The 15,558-nt window shown below is 47.0% G+C and overlaps 1 protein-coding gene across 2 annotated transcripts in view; it reads right to left on the bottom strand.

The window, feature by feature from the left end:
* LOC146339065 (A-kinase anchor protein 4-like) overlaps positions 1 to 15,558 on the bottom strand; it is a 32,061-nt gene that overhangs the window by 14,057 nt on the left and 2,446 nt on the right. Inside the window, exons 1-2 of one of the 2 annotated variants that reach the window (XM_084812083.1) lie at positions 8,267 to 8,333; positions 5,480 to 5,689 (exon numbers count right to left, since the gene is read on the bottom strand). The exons of the other annotated variant lie outside the window; for it this stretch is intronic. The gene's annotated coding sequence lies outside the window, so the exon portion shown is untranslated. Of the gene's footprint in view, positions 1 to 5,479; positions 5,690 to 8,266; positions 8,334 to 15,558 lie in introns of those variants that run through there. 2 annotated transcript variants of the gene reach the window in all.

Raw genomic sequence — 15,558 nt, 5'->3', positions numbered from 1 at the left:
ACACAACACATAATTGACATGTGGAATTCAGTAGCCACAAAGTGTGGTGACAGCCACTAGCTTCAATTGTGTCTTCCTCCTCCTCCTTCTCCTCGCTCCACTAGGGATAGACAGATGTGTCATTCTCGGTCTTGCTGAGACTATCAGGGTTTTTTTTAGGTCAAACTCATTTCATCCTGTTTCTGCACAAGCTTGTGATTTTTTAAAAAAAAGATCTGTGTGAAAACTCATACACTTTTTTCATGATGTACACATTAACGTATGCATTTTTGTGTGCATTTTTAAATATACACATTTTTATACACATGCACCCATTGACTAAAGCGTGTTTGCGCACATTTTGAAAATGTACACAATTTTCTTTGCACATTTTTCAAACTGACTAGGAAGCCCAGCATCATGGAGTGCAAATCAGCAGGCGGTTCTCCTGCATGAGCCCCATCGAAATGAATAGGAGCTGTGTGGGAGCATGACACTAGTGCAACTAACGCTTGATGGGGGTTGCTCAAGAGCAATTCCAGCCCTCCTTAACCTACATGCTGTTTTAATTAATTTGGCATCCTTCAACTTTCTCCGTTCCAGCAATGACAACAGCATTAATGTGAGAACTAATTAGCACACTCTTTCTTTGAGAGCATGATTGCTCTCTGCGTTAAACCGTGTGCAGTTCCCTCCCTGTGCACACCCCAGCCTCAAAGGAACACTCTGTGCTCGCCTCATGCCATTCTTTGAAGGCGTAATTTATCATTGGAGCAGATCAAAAGCACAACTGAAATACCCTGCTCTTAAGAAATGAAAATCTTACACGCACACACACACATGTACACACACACACACACACACAGAGTGTGTTTAAATGCCACGTCACTACTTCTAAAATATAGATTCCGAGATGTTTCCGTACAAAACAATATGGCACCCCTTAGCAAATCCAGGGTTGCTCCCTGGTTTAATACAGCCAGTCATTCCTGGCCATACCTTTCTTTTGTTGGGGAGATTAGCTGGCAAGTCATTAGGATGGCTGGATGATGTTTCCTCGATGGGAGAAGCTATGGGGAGGTGACACACTTTTCTACCCATCCCCCCATCTAAGGGGTGGGTTGCTGATCTAAAGTTTGTGTTGTGGGAAGAAACTGCAGGAGGGAGGGAGGGAGGGAATGCTCTGGAAACCACCTTAGTCTCCAAGTACCTCTCTCAGGGAAACTCATGTGCAATACCAGACCTACTGCTAGGAGTGCTTATGCTATTTGCCTCTACCCATGTTTCACTGGTATATATGCAATGAAATCAAATATTTCAGAAACACCATACACCTCCAATAAGCCAGTGCAGACTGGGGAGACCCGGGTTCAAGTCCCCTCTTGGCCATGAACCTCACTGGGGGACTTTGGGCCAGTCATTGATTATCAGCCCAACCTACTTCAAAGGGTTGTTGGGAGGATTAAAATGGAGAGGAAGAGGACCATGGAAGCCGTCCTGGGCTCCTTGCAAGAGGAAAAAAGGTGGGATATAAATTTAACAATAAAAATAAGGATGGACAAATCTGTCAATTTTTGTTTCTCATTTTTCCAATCTTAAATACATTTAATCCTGTTTCCAAATCAGTTTGCTTTTTTTTTAAGGCCTGCACGAACATTGGTATGCATTTTTGTGTGCATTTTCCCTAACATACACATTTCTGCATGCAACTTTGACTAATACGTGCCTGTTTTGCAAGCGATTTTCCATTATATCATGCATTTGCTATATTCCCGAATATACACATTTTTGTGCACACTTTCCCCTAATATACACTTTTCTTGTAATTTTTTCTCAAAGAGCACTGCACTGCAAAATTCAGAGAGTTGCAAATACCGAAGGAGAACTGTGTTTTGGTTTAAGTACTGGTTCAGGAAGTGCAAACTGAACGAATTCTTCCCCATGCCTAGGCTCCGAGGTTCCAAAGGGAAACCAAACCAAGGTTGCACAGCCCCTGGAATGTCTCACTGCTTGAGGACGTGAGGAGCACATAACACTGTTTCAGTACAAATAGGGATTTTGTCAGGAATGAATCTGAGCATGCGGAGATGTCTATAATGTCACGGCTATAATGAAGAAGTGAATGGCGGCCGCAGATGCGGCCGCCATTTGCAAAGCAGCGCGAACGGCAGCAGGTAGGTGCTCAGTTTCACATGCCTTTTGCAGGGGGGGGCGGGGGGCTTCGTTCTGCCACAGATTTTGGGGGACCGAATGCACTGGCATTCGGCCTCACCGAGATCCGTGGCAGAATTCTCTGACATCCCTAGTTCTAGTACTGAAAGTAAGGCAACCTGTTCCTCCATTCTGAGTGTATGCGTAGGCCAGGAGTGTTGGCCCACCTCTGGGGTTGCCCAGATAGCCACCCCGTTTCCCAGGGCCCCACCCCTTTCTCCCAACCAATCATTTGATGTTTTCCCAGCTTTTGTGCCATTTTTTCTCCATTGAAATGCCTCTCCTAAGGCATTCGTGAATGGCAGTAAGAGCTTTAAGCTAACATTTTATTTATTTATCTATTTGTGATATTTATATACCGCTAAATATAATGAAATCCCTAAGCAGTCCACATATACATATTAAAATCATATTTAAAATGCAATATAAAAAAACCATAACATTAAAAACAATTACAATTACAATAAAAGCAATGTAAGGCTCAGTAAGATGGAGCAGCATGATTAATTTAATTACAGCCCAATGAAAGCCGGGTTGAACACGTGTGTTTTCAGGAGGCATTTAAAAAATGCAACATTTTCTGCCTCCTGAACTGCACTAGGGAGTGTTTTCCAAAGGGTGGGTGCCACTACCAAGAAGGCCCACCGTCAGGGTATTGCATGGCAACATTCCGTTACTTTCAGAATGACCAGCGCGCCTCCTGGTGATCTTAAAGGACGCCTGTGTACGTATAAGGGAAGGCGGTCTGCTATGCTGAGGTGTTTGGCATTTTGCCCCACCCCTTTTCACCTTTGGCCTTGCCCCCTTTGGTGATGAGAGGAAGAAGCAGGTACATCCCACCACCCTTGCTGAAATACCTTTTTTCCCTCCTCTTCCCTCCCTATTCTTTTTTCCTTGTGCTGTGCCTTTTTAGATTGTAAGTCTACAGGCAGGGACTGTCTTCCTTTACTGATTATTTTATTTGTAAACCACTCTGGGAGACTTTTGGGCTGAGGAGCGGAATAAAAATACCCTAGACAAGTGAATAAAATAAAATACATTAGGCCAAAATCTGCCCCCCTCCCCACTTGTATTTCTATTTTGTTACTGATAATGGCTTAAGAAGCAATACAAAATGAGCTTGAACCGATCACCATCAATTCTGGACTGCCCTAAGCAATTCAAGTGGAGGAGGAAGGGCCATAGCTCAGTGTGAGAGAGCACATGCTTGGCATGTGGAAGGTCCCAGCTCGACCCCTGGCTTCGCCAGATAGGGCGAGGAAAGAATCCTGCCTGAAACCCTGGACAGCCGCTGCCAGTCAGTGTCGACAATACTGGGCTAGATGGGCCAAGGCTCTGACTCAGTATAAGGCAGCTTCCTGCGCTCCTCTGTTCCTAAGTGTTATCTCCATCCCTGCGTCAGCATGTTGTCGAATGGCCTGCTGTTTAATCGTTTTCAGTGTTAATGTCTATGGCACCTTTACTTCCTCCACTTTACATCTGTGCCTATATCCTGTGCAGCTGATGGAGACCAGAAAGGGCTCTGGAATGCCAAGCGTATCGTCCAAATGCCAGGCTGCTGAGGAGACGCTGTGCGTCTCTCCCACAGCGCAGTGTCTCTTGCTCCAAGACATTTACATAGCTAAGGCAGGCATCCCTGGAACGTTGGCGCCCCGGGTTGTTGCCTGGTCTATCTCCATGCAAGGGCCAGCCCTGTATCAATTCTACGTATTTGCACGTAACTAGCACTTGTTTCACGATTCCTGCAATTTCTAAAGCATTCCAATCTTTTCTGACTTTGCAGGAATGTGAATGTAATAGGGATGTACAGACTGCGAAAACTGCTCCGTCTGTGTTTCGAAGATTGTCAGGTGCCTTTTGTTCTGTCGTCCGCCCACAGAATAATTTCTTTTCGTCATGCAGAAAAATCTGCAAATAATTATGGAAGTATTTACTGAAGTATTTACATAATTTTCCTCAGTAGGTAACATTTAGCGTATTGTCCCCCATTCCATTCAGCAGAAACTTGCGTATTTTCCTACAAATATATATGGGTAAATTTCGGGAAAGTAAAGAAATCATCCCAAAGTCCACGGACTCAGCACGGATTCTAGGGATGTACGAAAGGTACTTACCTTTCGGGGATTATGCTGATGGTGCAGGGGGAGGTGTTCCGTCCCTCCCCCCGGAATCCTCACCGGGGGGGAGGCGCTCCGTTCCTCCCCCCCCGGAATCCTGGCCGGCCGGCTGTGCTCCGCAGCGATTCTGCGGAGCCGCCAGCTGGCTCCGCCAGCAGCCGGACGTCCGGCCGCTGGCTAGCAGGGACGCAAATGGCGGCGGCCATAGCCGCCGCCATTTGCGTCCCTGCAGTCAGCTGTGATAGGCTATGTAAATCTTTACGTAGCCTATCACGGCTGATTTAAAAAAAAACAAACGCGCGTACGCAAATGGCGGCACCCATGGGCTCCACCATTTGCGTTCCTTATTTTGGCACGTCTTAGTCTACGTAAACATTTACGTAGACTAAGACGGTGAAAATAAGGGGAACGTCTACGCTATTTGCGTTCCCCTTATTTTCACTTTCTTAGTCTACGTAAATGTTTACGTAGACTAAGACGTGCCAAAATAAGGAACACAAATGGCGGCGCCCATGGGCGCCGCCATTTGCGTACGCGCAGGGGGGGTTGTTTGTTTTTTTAAGCCAGCCATGATAGGCTACGTAAAGATTTACATAGCCTATCATGGTGTTTTTTTAAAATCTAGCCGTGATAGGCTACGTAAATCTTTACATAGCCTATCACGTTTTTTTGTTTTGTTTTGCTTTTAAACCTGGAAATGGCGGCAGCGGCAGCCGGTCGGAAGACCGGCTGCCGCAGCCGCCGCACCACCACCACTGGAGCCACCGCCACCAGGAAGATCTGCCCCAGGTAAGTCCCGTCCCGGGGGGGTGGCGGGGGGGTGGGCCGTTCCGCCACCGATTTCGGGGGGCTGAATGCGCTGGCATTCAGCCTCCCCGAGATCCGTGGCGGAACTTTCGTACATCCCTATCGGATTCTAAGAAATCCGAGCTCATTTTAGTCCATCTCAAATTTCTCCAGCATCCCTAGTATGTAACATGGATCATAGGTACGTGAAACAATTTTGCATCTTCGTGTTTTTGTGTGCATTTTAAAGCTGTATTTTTTTAATGTGCAATTATTTTTTTAAAATTGAAGAAAAAAGATTTGCTGGAAATAAAAAGAACGACTGTACTCCCTTTGCCAACATACACATAAGTGACATGGAATCATGCAGATGGATTCTTATTTACCTTTTTTGCCAGTTCCAAGAATGAATAACGGAGGGAGTCAAGCTGCTTGTTTGGAACATCTGTTAACATCCGGTAGCGTTCATTCCATGTTGCATCATCAGGAATGAATAGCCAGTTCTGACATTCTCTGGGCTTCGTTCCATCTCAGAGGTTTGGGGGGGGGGTTAGTAGGGCTAACAAGCTTTCATCGATGAATGACACTGAGACCACCTTTAATTGCAGGTATTAAAAAGCATAACGGTTGATTCACTAGGTTTGTGCACAGACTTGATTTGTGCTCCAGAATATACCAAGCCGACCCAGGCCTCTGACTGTAACTCCAATAAGGAGGGGGGGTTTACTAGATGGGGATCAGAACCAGGCGATCCTGGATCTGGCAGCTTCCACAAGACCAAGTGCAGGGAACTCTCAAGAGGGAGCAACCCCAAGCTTCGCCTTCAATTTCCTAATGGTGACCAAAGGAATAGGCAGGGTGGCCAAAAAAGAGGACACCAATTTATGTAAAGGTTGCAGCTGCTGATTTCTATGTATAGATGCACACTTAGAAATAATAACTATAATTTCAATAGAAATAAAATACATCCTGTACTCCTCCCAGTGCCGTCTGAGTCCTTCTGTCCAAGCCAGGCTTCGCCAACCTGGCTCCCTCCAGATGTTGAGGAAGGGCTGTAGCTCAGTGGTAGGGCCCCTGCTTTGCATGCGAGAGGTCCTAGGTTCGATCCCTGGCTTCTCCAGGTACGGCTAGGAAAGAATTCTGCCTGAAACCCTGGAGAGAGGCTGCCAGGCAGTGTCAACAATACTGGGCCAGATGGACCAAGGATCTGACTCAGCATAAGGCGGCTTCTTAGGTTCCTGTGTTTTGGACTACAGCTCCCAGCATTCCTGCCCATTGGCTATGCTGGATGGGGCTGCTGGGAGTTGAAGTCTAAAACGTTAGGAGGGCTGTGAAAGGCTGCTCCATGCTTTCTCCAGGTCCCTTTCTCCCAGCACCAAGAAAAGCAAAATGCGTGAAGCTATGATGTCAGTGGCCATGCCCACTGACATCATCCGGCCTGTAGAGAGCCCAGGGGAGGCAATTTGGCCCACCTGAATTGTGCTCTTCACCCCAACCCAAAGCAGGCTATCTGGCAGTGGAGGCTGGTGGCTCCTATTCCAGCGGGGCAATACATCCGCTCTGGGTTTCAGTCAGAACTCTAAAGGAGCTATCCAAAGTGCTGAACCCTATCCCCAAAATGGGTTCAGTACCTTGGATAGCTCTTTTAGAGTGCGGACCCAGACTAAAACCCAGAGCAGATTCACTGCCCACTGAAATAGGCACCACCAGCCTCCACTGGTCTGGAGGGATCCCTCCTGCCCAGAGAGAATTCTGCTGCAGCTGCCAGTTCCTCTGGGGCTGCAGAAGTGAGGGTGCCACTCATCCGCCTGCTGCCCCTAGAGCTGCTAATACTGAAAACTGACCGGAGCCTAGGGATGTTACAGAAATTCACAATGGAATCAAATGAGTTCGGATTCCTATGAATCCGACCTGTGGATTCCACAGTGGACCAGCTTTTTCAGAGTCACATGGATTCTGTGGATTTACAGACCATTTTTTCGGGGGGGGGGGTGTTTGCACAAATTCACACTTGTGCTCATGCTAGGGATGGCAGAGAATTCCGCCACGGATTTCAGTGAGACCAAATGCACTGGCATTCGGCCCCCCGAAAACTGTGGCGGAACGGCCTCCCACCCCCCGCGGATTCCCCCCCGGGACGAAGCTTACCTGGGGTGGATGTTCCGGCGGCAGCAGCTCTGGCGGCGGCTCCAGCGCTGGCAGCAGCGGCTGGTCTTTTGACCAGCTGCTGCAGCCACCATTTGCATCTGCTGTTTGCCGTGATAGGCTACGTAAGTATTTACGTAGCCTATCACAGCAAGCAAAAAACAACAACAGCGTACGCAAATGGCGGCAGCTACGGCGGCTGCCATTTGCGTTCCCTTTTTTTTTGCTGTTTTAGCCTACGTAAATATCTACGTAAGCTATTATGGTGAAAAAAAAGGGGAACACAAATAGCGTAGTGGGCGCCATTTGCATTCCTTTTTTTCGCCACAATAGCTTACGTAAATATTTATGTAGGCTAAAACGGCAAGAAAAAAAGGAACACAAGTGGCGCCCACTACGCTATTTGCGTTCCCTTTTTTCCCCGCTGTAATAGCCTACATAAATATTTACGTAGGATAAAACGGCGAAAAATAGGGAATGCAAATGGCGGCTGCCGTAGCCGCCGCCATTTGCGTATGCTGTTTTTTTTTTTGGCCTGCCGTGATAGGCTATGTAAATACTTACGTAGCCTATCACGGCAGCCTGGCTGGACGCAAATGGCGGCCGCTACAGTGGCCGCCATTTGCGTCCGCGGCAGCCCATCCACGGCCGGAACTCCGGCTGCGGACGGCCCTGGCCAGCTGCTCCGCGGAGCTGCCGTGGAGTGGAGCCGGCCGGGCAGGATTCTGGGGGGGAAAACCAGATCGCCTCCCCCCCCGTCGAGGATTCCGGGGGGAGGGACGGAGCGCCTCCCCCCCCACCGCGAATCACATCCGTGAAAAGGTAAGTGACTTTCATACATCCCTAGCTCATGCACATTACCGCTAGTGTGTATTTGCACAAATGCGCATTTGCGCAACTGGAACAAAATTCTTGTACATCCCTAAAAAAAATCTAATTTTGTCAATGAACAGATGACAGAACAAGAGACACCTGAAAATCCAAGAAACACAGATGGAATGGATTTAATACAATCCGTACATCCCTACCTGAGCCACCCCGAGTCACTAACAGTGCTGCAGCAAGCCGCAATGGAAGGCTGGCAGAATGACTTACAGGTGAGAAAACGGGCAAGAGAGGCGAGGAGGTTCCGCCTGCCCTTGCAGATACTCATAGGGTGTGGTTATCTCAGCCATTCACCCTTTGTATGATCGAACGACTGAGCCCAAATGTACAGGCTTTAGATGGGCGGAATGAATTTCACGCTCCCTGCATGTAATTGCTCTTTGCAAATAACCTGTTGCATTTGACTGGATCTGTGAGTTACGAGTGTGCACATGCCTCTGGGATTAGACTCCCGCTTCAAATGTCACCCATCAGTGGTTTAGGAGTACAGAGAGACACCTTGTTGATTTTCCTTTATTCCCATTGATATGTGTAATCCTCAGTTCATAGATCAGGCAAGACTATGCCTGTAGCAGGTAGTTTGAATGGAGTCATCGAAAACTACACCTGGGAAGATGGATTGGCCACCCCACAGACATACACAATTTATGGAAGTGTCTGCAGTGAAGCCAGACTATTATTATTATTATTATTATTATTATTATTATTATTATATTTATATTTATATCCCACCTTTTTCCCAGTACTGGGACTCAAGGCGGCCTTACAATGTTAAAACTGCTACAACAAAGACCTATAAATAGAAATAGAACTACAACTGTAAAAAAGTTAAAAGTATAATTAAATCATCAATATTAAAATTGTAAAGATATTAAAACATTAAAAGACAACCAGAACAACAAAAATGGTATCCATACGTCGCATTTTCCCAGGTCCAGACTAGTTATCCCCAAAGGCCTGCTGGAACAAAAGTTTTTGCATGCCTGCGAAAATATATCAAGGAGGGTGCCACTCTCACCTCCCTGGGAAGGGAGTTCCAGAGCCTTGGGGCAGCCACCAAGAAGGCCCTCTCCCGCGTTCCCATCAGGCGTGCCTGTGATGATGGCGGGATGGCGAGAAGGGCTTCACCTGAAGATCTCAGGGCACGAGTAGGCTCATAAGGGAGAATACGGTCTTTCAGATAACCTGGACCCGAGCCGTATAGGGATGAAATAGGATGAAACAATAGGGATGAAATCCATACGAAGCTGCCCACTGTGATCTCCTCTGGCTAGTAGAAAGGTTTGCAAGGCAATGGGACTTTCCCAGCCTAACAAACGGAGATCCTTCTTTAAAATAAGACACCAGGGATAGAACCTGGGGCCTTCTTTGTGCAGACATCCACAGGGATGTCTGCAGAAAGCACTAAGCCAGAATTCTACAGAAGCCTAGCTTACCGTTCAAGAGCAACCGTGCTGGTGAACACTGCTCCATTGCTTCTCCTTGGGTTCTTCTGCAAGCAGGAATGGCTAAACTTAACCAGGGACTTGCCAAGGTGAAACAGCTTACCGCTATGTCCAAACCCAGACTCCTGGTTTGTCACTCCCCTAACCATCATCTGAGTCTCAAACCAGATGAGTAACACCAAGAACATGTAACACCAATGATCAAAAACGCTATATGCGAAATGTTACCTATACGTTGCAATGAGAGTAGTACGTGATAGCAGGCACGATCAGGTCATGTTCAGCTTTAAAACATTTAGGAAATATAAGGCACGCTTCAGGCTCCACACCGGATGTGAGAGCGGAAGATGTGATCTACAGCATGTACAAGCACTCAGAAGCAAGGACCCTCGTTCACTCCAGAGTAAGAAAACAGCTTCCAATAGGTCAGTGTTTGTTCAAGAGACTAAAAGCTGATGTAACTTTTCTTGTGTTTGTTAAAAAGTCATGTAGCCATGGGAGGGTTAATGCTAAGGTAATCTCTTGAGTTAAAAGATATTGTGTGAGAGTTTTCTGTATTGTCTAAATGGTAATTGCTGTTTTGTTGAGTGGCCTTAGATGGTGGAATTTTAACGTTTTCATATGAAAAGGTTGTATGAAATTTTAAAATATAGGAACAGGGTGCTATTTGCAACACAGCGTTTCTAATGTAAATGTTTGGTTTAATTTATAGCTCCTGACGAAGGAAGGAAACCTTCCGACACATGTCAAGCGTAATAAATATTGTTTTTGTGAGCACCGGAGTTCGTCTCCCCCTTTTTTCACTGTTATTTACGGTGCTCTTTCCCTCTTCACCTCCACCTTGTCACTCCCCTAACCATCATCTGAGTCTCAAACCAGAGTTTGGGGTCTGTTTCCAGATCCATCAAGCCAGACTCTGAGTTGAGACATAACATTTATTTATTTACTTACTTACTTACTTACTTATTTAAACATTTCTATCCTGCCCTATATCATTAAGATCTCAGGGCGGTGTACAGATAAAATCAAGTTAAACAGTATAAAACAATAAATAATTTAAACACCTAAAACATATTAAACTATTAAACAAGCTAATACCAGTTAAAATATAAAACAATAAAACAGTTAAAACAATGTGCTAGGGAATGCATTTAGCCCTCAAAGCTTTGATAAAAAGCCACATTTTTACTTGGCTCTGAAACGAGACCAATGTCTGTGCCAAAAGGACCTCCAAGGGGAGGGCATTCCACAACCGGGATGCCACAGCAGAGAAGGCCCTCTCCCACGTCCCACCATAGTGTATGTCTCGTACTGGTGGGATGCAGAGGAGGGCCCCTCCAGCAGATCTCAGTTCTCCGGCAGGCATATATAGGGAGAGGCACTCTCACAAATACTGAGGCCCCAAGCCACTTAGGGCTTTAAATGTAATCACCAAACCCCTGAATTCTGACCGGAAGCATATTGGCAGCCAGTGCAATTCCTTTAAAACCGGTGTTATATGATTTTTACGAGATGTTCCAGTCAGCAGTCTAGCAGCTACATTTGCACTAGCTGCAACTTCCAAGTCATCTTCAAGGGCAGCTCCACATAAAGTGCACTGCAGTAGTCTAATCAGGAAGTTACCAGTGTATGTATTACTGTGGCTAGGTTATCTCTGTCCAGGAAAGGCAGCGGATCAGCCAAAGCTGACCCCAAGTACTCCAGGCCACGGAGTCCACCTGGGGCTCCAATGACAGGGATGGATCTAGCAGTACTCCCAAGCTACGCACCTGCTCCTTCAGGAGGAGTGCAAACCTGTCCAGGACAGGTCGCTTACCCAATTTCTGGACTCGGGAACCACCAATCCACGCAGCTTCTGTCTTGTCAGGATTTAGCTGCAGTTTATTGGCCCTCATCCTGCCCATTACAGCCTCCAGGCACTGGCCCAGCACCTTCACCGCCCCAGATGACTCCGACAACAAGGAGAAATAGAGCTGAGCATCATCAGCATACTAGTGACACCCCACCACAAAACTCCTAATGACCTCTCCCAACGGCTTCATATAGATGTTGAACAGCATGGGGGATAGACTAGAACCCTGTGGCACCCCACAGCTCTTCTACTCTGGTAAGTTCCTGGTTTGTTTAGCTGCTCCTGCTTGCAGGAGGAATCAAGTGGGAGAGATCAGCCAGCTTGCACCAGCACACTCACTTGTGCACGATAAGCCAGGATTGTGAAGAATCCTGGCTTAGTGTGTTGTGAGAATGTGGGCTGTGTGTTTGACCTCTGACCTATGGTCCTAAGGGGAAAAGAAGCAGCAACTTTGCTTCAAAATAAGGCACACGAGGAGTGTATATCTTGTTTGGAAGCAGAACTGTGCCCCTAGGAGCCTTCCGGGAGCACAGTTAAAGCAAAAATCACCATTTTTTGCCATCACCCCACTAAATTTCAGTGGCAAATTCAATGGCATCTCACAAATACACACACACACATACACACACACACACACGCAGTGCTGGCTCCAGGTTTCTGAGGGCTTTTGGACAAAAGCCTACCTTCTTACCACCATTGTCACCAGCTGCAATTGCGCCTCATCATCCTCTTTCTCATCACTGATACCAGTTGTTTGCTTGGCAGGCAGAGACCCAGGAAGCAAGTAGGCAGTGGCATCTCCTGCTGCTCCTTCTCTCCACCACCCTTGTCTAGGCCACAGTGAGAGGCAGGTGAGCAAGCAGGTTGCAGTGGTGAAGGGGAGGGGCAACTCCAGCAGGCTGTTGTTGGTGCGCCCCTACAGTTCTGTGCACCCTTGGCAGATGCCCAGCCATGCCTTGATGGCAGCCCTGTGTATCTGGCAAATACTTGCAGTTACTCTTCTCAAAGGCGGATCTTGTGTGAAAAAGGAAGGACAAATGATGACACGTTGAGGATCCATGGGTTTGTTCATAGACACCTTTTAATTCCAGGGGTAACTGATATTTCACATAAATTGCTGCACAGCGTCGTCATCGTGTCGCGTCCAGACCAAACTCCGCTCCGCCAAAATGTAGCCACCGCCACACCGCCGAGCTGTGGTTCAATCAGGTGGTAGAAGGATTAGCCGGCGCAATGCACTGTTACCAGGGTACGCCTGATTGTACAACCATCTTCGAGGAGGCTCCTTCCGTGTACCCCACTGCTGCTGCACAGCAATTACTATGCAATTTACAGGTGTAAAAGTTCACTTCTGTGTGCACTGTGGTTCTTTGCTGAAGTTGTCAATCCTGCAGTATTTCCCTCTTTGCTTTGAACACACAAGCCGTCCTGGGAAATTTGGCACTCGGTGTTGAGCAGTGGACAGTGAGTAGAGGGGGGGGGAGAGAGAGATCCCAGCCACCATGTTTCCTGAAAGTGCATGCATGTACACTGTGATCTCCCATTCACATTAGCAGCAGTAATCTTTGGTGTGATCTTCAGGTGTACAAAAACATGAAACAAGAAGGCCCTACCTAGATTAGGGATGCAGAAGCATTTTTGACCTGAGGCCGAATTCCAATCTTGGAAGGGTCTCAGGGGCCACATTCCAGAGGTGGGTGGGGCCTAAAATAAAGAGAGGAAGGCCAGCATCTCTTCTCGATCATCCCAGAGTGCAGGACATGGAATCATGGGCTCAAGTGACAGGAAGCCAGATTCCGGCTGAACATCAGGAAAAACCTCCTGACTGTTAGAGCAATATGACAATGGAACCCATGACCTAGGGAGGTGGTGGGCTCTCCCACACTGGAGGCATTCAAGACGAGGCTGGACAGCCATCTGCCAGGGATGCTTTGACTTGGATACCTGCGTTGAGCAGGGGGTTGGACTCGATGGTCTTATAGGCCCCTTCCAACCCTACTAGTCTATGATTCTATGATTCTACAATAAAAGTGAGCAGAGCCCAAGGGGTCAGAGCCTACTGAATTTTAATTTTAAAAAAACACCCAAATGGTAATGTTTTGATTTTGCCTATACTTACATTTAGGTATTACTAAATATACTAAATAGGTTTTACTAAATATACAGTAAGGAAATGGCAGTAGTTCACACCGGGGCTGGAGGAACACGCTTGCTTTCCTCCCATCCCCCCACAATCCCCACATCTTCTAGCTCTTCCCAAACATCTCTGGAAACATCCAGACATGACAGAATGTCTGCAACAAACTCTTTGCAGAAAGTCAGATTGTGTTCCAGGTCACTAAAAAATAGTTTTTTAAAAAAAGAAGACAGAAAAGGAGCACAAAGGAGCAAGGGACCAATTGGTGATTGGATGAACAATCCAACAGTGATCAATGACAAGTGGGCGTGGTGACCCGGTGACATCAGGAAGGGGTCATGGTGAACTAGGAAAGCTTTCTGGGCCACATTGCGGAACCCCCCACAAGCCAGGGGTTCTGCATTCCTGGCTTAGAAGGAAGACACTTTGTCCAGGATGTCCCTTTCCTTAATCTCAGATATTCTGAAGCTGGCTGTGGCTATATCATGCAAGAGAAAGCAGTTTGTACGTTTTGAAGGGTTTTCCCTTCTTTTTTCATGGTTAGCATAAGATCCTGAGGCCTTTTTGACCACCTCATGATCTACTTCTAGTCACCACTTGTCGGGTTCCCTTTATCCGAGGGGGGGGGGTCTCTCTCCCTTCTTCCAACCAGTACCTATGCTCCTGCACTGGCGAGGTTCTCCCCAAAATCCCCCTTTTCCACACACCCCTGGATAACTACAGAACTCCTTGCCACCAGGTCTGCCTTTCCTAGAAACCAGGTCAGGAGCTTTGGTCAGTGTCTCCCCTCACACTGCCACCTTTAGGCTCTCACCCACTACCCTCAGTTGGTGTACTGTGATGCTTCCCCACTCTCTCCATTGCTACCACCAATAACCCCCCTTTTTTGAGCGGTTTTCTCCCTTTTTGGTAGCATAGACCAAGCAGCCGGCACATGGAGGGTGATTCCACAAAACCCTCCCTAACAACAAAAAAGGAAACTGTCTTTTAATTTTGAAAACAAAGGTTTATTTGGCACAACGGGATTGGAAACAGGAACGGGCTTGGGATGAGGAAAGGATATCAAGAATGATGATGAAAATAAGGCAACACTATAAACTGCACAATATAACTCTTGCTTTTAGTTTTATATTCAGAACCCTTCACAACCGCTCTCACACTACCTGACACACTCTCTAACCCACAGACTATCTCACTAGATGCTCTCTCTTTTATCTCCCAATCTAATCCCAGACTTATCTGGCTGTTCCCAATCTATCTTACTCCCAGACTTACCTGACTCTCCAGAAGCAATCTCTCCCCCTTTTATGCACAAGCTCTCATCCAATCACACTGCATCCCATTCTCGCTCAGCCACTCTTGCCAAACTGTTCTTCTTGCCCACGCTCTGCCAAACCCCGCCTCGCACTCACCTCTCACTCATTCCAGATACATACCAGCCACCATACATTTATACAAGCCTTTACTATTTACATATTGTACATGTGGAATTGCCACAGTTAGGAGCCCACTGACAGCTTCTCACCCATAAGCCCATAAAAACGTTGGAGCCTCACCTGCCTTTACTATCTTGCAACAACCTTGGGATACAGAAATTAGGAGTGTCGGGAGGTGACAGCATAGAAGAAGCAGTGAAGGATAGAAGCTAAGTGCTGGGGCAGGGGACCAGCTTCTGGGCAACTAATCTAGGACCACATACACTTTCCATTCATGCTACAAGGCTACAGTGAATACTGCCAATTTTAGGGGGGAGGAGGGGGACTGGAATCCATGATGAGAAAATACAGAATTTTCAATAAGAATTCTCACCGTGCTGGTTTCTCTGAGTTTCTCTCTGGATCTTTACTAGTAATTTGAACTGACCAGGTGCGCAACAAAGAATGGGAACTTGCTGGGAGATTTAGACATCGAAGACATTAAACAGCGCCACCTAGTGGCACTTGCTACATGATAATTTACACCCTTTCGGCATAAACCAAGGTCGGGCAACTTGTAGCCCGC

This window comes from Heloderma suspectum, chromosome 8, assembly GCF_057233095.1.
Source record: "Heloderma suspectum isolate Gila_16-S chromosome 8, 16-S_ref, whole genome shotgun sequence".
NCBI classification, from domain to species: domain Eukaryota; kingdom Metazoa; phylum Chordata; class Lepidosauria; order Squamata; family Helodermatidae; genus Heloderma; species Heloderma suspectum.
This window is presented reverse-complemented; position numbering and strand designations above follow the sequence as displayed.